This window comes from Cavia porcellus, unplaced genomic scaffold (genome assembly GCF_034190915.1).
Source record: "Cavia porcellus strain 051 isolate PalLab524CR breed Dunkin Hartley unplaced genomic scaffold, mCavPor4.1 scaffold_19, whole genome shotgun sequence".
NCBI classification, from domain to species: Eukaryota; Metazoa; Chordata; class Mammalia; order Rodentia; family Caviidae; genus Cavia; species Cavia porcellus.
This window is the reverse complement of record NW_026947502.1, coordinates 6817759-6822545: the sequence shown is the minus strand read 5'-3', so window position 1 is coordinate 6822545 and position 4787 is coordinate 6817759. Positions and strand designations below refer to the sequence as shown.

Here is a 4787-nt window from a genome sequence, read left to right as displayed (position 1 = left end):
CAGAGGGTACTCTTGAAATTTAAAAATTATAAAAATAGAAAGGACTGGGGATGCAGCTCTGTGTGTAGGGCCCCTGGGTTCAATACTCAGCATAAATAAATAAAGCTGGGCAGAGCGAATGATTCCATAGGCGAGAAGAAGGCGGGTATTGGGCGTCAGGTGTGTGCAGACCAGGAGGCCCTGCTCTGGACCCCCACTTTGTGGTTTAGCTGTTGGCCTCCCTTCTTCCTGGCCTTCCTTGGCTGTCTTTCCAGGAACTCCTGCTGCCCCAGAGCAACACAAGGGCAATGACATTTCCAACTGGAAAGCTCAAGGGAGGCACAGGGAGGTCACACAGTAAAGTGGTTCGAGAGCCCCTGAAATGGATCTGTGCTCTCGGGGGCCCTCTCCCCAGCTTGCCGCTCTGGCCACCTCTCTAGCAAACACAGGGCTGCCTTCTTCCTCCTTGGCCTCCTGGGTAGCCAGAGGAAGCTGGATGCTGCCCACCTGTGGGGCTGAGGCTCCAACTGGAAACTGGAGACGGACCGTGAAGGATGGGAGGTGCCAGCCCTGGACTCTGCCCAAGCAGCCAGGGCTGGAGCGGCTAAGACACCCTGAGAAGCGGAAGTTTCTCTTCAAAGTCCAGGGGGACAGAGAGCCCTGTGATTTGAGGTGAGTGCAGTCAATAGGTTCTCTTTTCATTTTTTTTTGTATTTTGAGATACAGTCTTGCTAAGTCCCTAACTGCCCCTAGGCAGGGAGGAACCTGCCATCCTCTGGCCTCAGACTTGCACAGTGCTGGGCTTGCAGATCGTTGTCACTGCCCCCACAAGTCTTAACTGACATGTGTCCTTGGGGCACTGCTGGTAGGGAGAGGAAGACAGACATGTAAACAGCCATCTCGGAGCCGTGGTCTGCACAGAACCCAGAGCCAGGACTCAGAGACGCTTTCTTGAGGAGTCCAGGGCAGAGTTAAGAACTGAAGTTGAGGAAGGGAGAGTGCCTTAAGTCCCAAGAGGACTTTTCCCAGGCAGAGTTGCCAGTGCAATTGCAGAGTCCTTTATTAGAGTGCTTTGGAGGGTTGAGTGCAAAGGGGCGCAGAGAGATAAGGCTGGAGGGGGCTTGTGAGCTGCAGAAGGGGCTCCAGGGCTGTCTGGGCTGGAAGGAAGTGGTTGGGCAGAGCACTCCCACAGTCAAGCTCACCTTGAGCTGTTCTCAATACATCCTCCAAGTTGCTGTCATTCCCTGGGGCCCTAGCGATAGTGAGTGTTCCCTCCTGGATCCCCCAGCATGCCGTGCACCTGGGCCACTGTGCCTCGAATTGAACAGCTTTGTTGCAACATAACTTTCATATCTGATGTTACAGGCTGGATCATGTCTCTATGAAAACATGTGGCAGCCCTCCCTTCAGTGCATCAGGGTGTGATCTCTGGGGAACCATCTCTGAAGATGCAGTGAAGCTCAGCACAGTGGTGCCCACCTAGAATCCCAGCTACTCAGGAGGCTGAGGCAGGAGGATGGATTGAGCCCATGAATTTGAGGCAGGCTAGGTTTCATGGATTGACCTGCACTTCTTACAGTAGGATATGTTTATCACTTCAAAGAGAAGCCCCGTGACCATTAGTAATTTCCCATTTCCCCCAATACTCCTTTCCCTAACCTTCAGCAACCATTAACTCTGTCTCCATAAATTTGCCTATTCTGACCACTTCATATGAATGATGTTTTAATCCTTTTCCTGTTGTTTTAGCACAGTACCAAAAACCTGGAATCTGTAGAGAATACGAGCTTATTCCAGAGACTGCGAAGTCCAGGAGTCGGACACTCTCGAGGACATTCTTAGCTCCTATCGTGGCAACAAGTGTTGTGTGTTGAGACCACAAGCAAGCCAGAGAAAGTGGGCTTTGTCACATCCACTTCTGCAATAATCTGATATTCCATTCCCCTGCAGATGGATGGGTCCACTCCTGACGGCAGAGCCTTCTGGCCTGACCACCTCCTAAGGCTGTACCTCCAAATACCATGCACATGACTCTGGGGTTTGGGTTTTGAACGGATGAACTTGGGGACACAGCTGAACCATCCAGTAGGGTCTTAAGCACTATGTGGTCTTTTGTGATTGCTTTTTTTCCACTTTTTAAAAAATTTGGTACTGGGACTCAAACTCACAACCTCAGGCTTGCCAGACAGGTGCTTATGCCACTGAGCTATAGCCCCACCTCCTTTTTTTTTTTCAACTTTGATATTTCCAGACTTGGGCGGGTAACTTCCTGGGATGTCTTAGCTGTGTGAACACGTGCTTTTCTCTCCACCATATGTGGAGTTCTTTTATATAAACAATCATTTTTAATGTGAATAACAGTGGGAGGGGTGGAGCACACCTGTAATCCCAGCACTTAGGAGACTGAGGCAGGAGGATTGTTGCGAGTTTGAGTCTAGCCTGGGCTACAAAGTGAACTCAAGGCCCGCCTGAACTGCATATCGAGATCCTGTTGAAAAAAGTATTATTTTTTAAACATTTTAATCTTGGCAGCTATTAAGGACGATTGTCTTTTGGGGTTAAGGACCCAACCTGGGACCTTGTGCTTGCTAAGCAAGTGCTCTACCACTGAGCTACATCCCCCTTCTCCCAGGATGATTTTATATTTTAAATTGTGGTGACAGAAATGTAACAGAATCCACAGGGTGCATTCTTGGTAAGACAGCAGTGCAGTCATCACCGTCCCTGTGAGACAATGCAGGCCTGTGTGAAGCACAACAGTGACCACAGGGATCAGGTCCCCCACCCCCCTCCTGCCCTTTCTGTTCCAGAGAGAAGGTAAAGAACACACCCACAGACAAAGGCACAAGAAGATCTTATCTCAGGCTGTGAGCCAGGGAGTTCCATAAAGACAATCCCCAGAGCAGCCTCCGATTGGAGGGAATAAGGGCTGCTTGGAAATCCTGGGATCAAGCTTTGGAGCTGGGATCAGATGCAGACGGAGTAGCGCAGAAGAACAGCGTGCACCAGGCCCCTAAGATAGGAGAACACAAGGGTTTACAGGAGGCCGGCATGGGCAGGGCACGCACTTGGCAGGCAGTGGTTTGATCGGAAGCCCGGTCGGCTGCAGCTGGGTGTCATGGGCCCTGGAGGGCCACGGGAGTGAATCTGGACTTCGGTCTGAATTCTGAATTCTGAATAGGAAACTCACCCCTGTCTAACCCGGCATCCCTGGTCCCCCAGTTCCTTCTGGGTGGCTCCTCAGACCCCATCTCCTTCACACTGCATCTCTGAAGACACCAGGGAAGGAGGTTCCAGGAGGAGCGCAAGGCCTCGCCCGCCTGTGGCCCCTGCTGCCTCTGTCCTGGGTCCTCTGTGCATCTGCTCTCCGCGGCCTCCCTGCCCCTGGCATGGCTGACTCTGCCGCCTTGTGCCCAGGAAGCTCTGAACTCAGGCGTGCTCTGTTCCTTCCACGAGCGGCCGGCGAGCTTTGTCTGCTTTGCTTTTTATCTTTTCCCTGGTTTCCTTTGTGGTGGGGATTAAGTCCAGAGTCTTAGCGTGCCAAGTGTATGCTTGGTCACCGGACCGCAGTCCCCACCCTGCCGCCCTTCACTCTGCTTCTGCTGTCTCCTCGGTGGCCTGGGCCTTCTCGTGGTCTGTGTTTCTCTCATTCTCAGTTCTCTTTCTCTGATTCCCTTTCTTGGTTTTCATTTTCATTGTTTCTGAAACGGGGTCTTGCTATGTAGTCAGGCTGGCCTTGAACTCACTGTGTAGCCCAGGGTGGCTTCGAACTTGGAGCAATCCCTCCTGCCTCGGCCTCCGGAGTACTGGGATTACGGAAGTGTGCTGCCATGCCTGGCTCGATGGCCTATTTTAAGTTTAAAATGATACGAGTTGACCTGCTCATTGTGAATGCAAAGGTCTCTCTCATGTTTGCCTTCTGTTCCACTCTGTCCCCATCTGGGAGCTACCATTATTAGGATTTTCTGCATACCCCGATCTCTGCTCACAGCCCTCTTGTATATGTATTGACTGGGTGGATCACTGTCTTATTTTTTGTTTTTGAGACAGACTCTCACTGTATATTTCAGGCTGGCCTTGAACTCACTATGTAGTCCACATTGGTCTTAAACTTGCAGCAATCCTCCTGCCTCAGCCTTCCAAGTGGTGGGATTCCTGTGTGTGCCACTGTGCCCAGCTAGGTCCCTATTTCTCTCTCTGTATGTCTCTCTTTCTCTGTATCTCTGTCTCTGTCTTATTCTAACCCTACCTCACCAAAATATAGCTTTTGATAATTAAAAACATGACTTCCATACAAACCAAGATATAAGCCTAGTCAACTGATAAGCCAGATGGTTCATCTGATACAAGGAGAATCCTGAGAGATTGTGTACAGAGGTCACTGAGGGATGCTGAGGAGAGACCAACAAGTCATGCACAACACTGGCCAAGTCCTTGGGAGCCGTGAATCGAGTTCTTTTGTGTCCCTGAGCAGGAATCTATGGGTTAATATGTAACTTCAGAGCAGCGCCCTAATCAATAACAAACAGTGAACTGGACAGAGGTGATCCCCGAGTGGTCTCTGGACAGGCTTGGGGACCAAGGTCTGGTTGGTGGATGTGGAGTCATCCTATCATCTTTATTTATCTGTGTATGTATTGTTTTTTTGTCTTTTTGAGATAGGATCTCATCACGCAGTTCAGGCTGGCCTTGAGCTCACTTTGTAGCCCAAGCTGGTCTTGAACACCCAAGGATCCTCCTGCCTCAGCCTCTGGCATGCACCACCACGCCTGGCCCGTCTTTCTGTAACCTACCTGTGCCTGTCTCTC

The 4787-nt window shown here is 50.8% G+C and overlaps 1 long non-coding RNA gene across 1 annotated transcript; it reads right to left on the bottom strand.

The window, feature by feature from the left end:
- Positions 1 to 2814: 2814 nt before the first annotated feature.
- Positions 2815 to 3770, bottom strand: LOC134471591 (uncharacterized). The gene is made up of 2 exons (XR_010041057.1): positions 3170 to 3770; positions 2815 to 2992 (listed from the first exon to the last, which is right to left on the bottom strand). It is a non-coding gene; the product is annotated as an uncharacterized LOC134471591 (long non-coding RNA).
- Positions 3771 to 4787: the final 1017 nt, after the last annotated feature.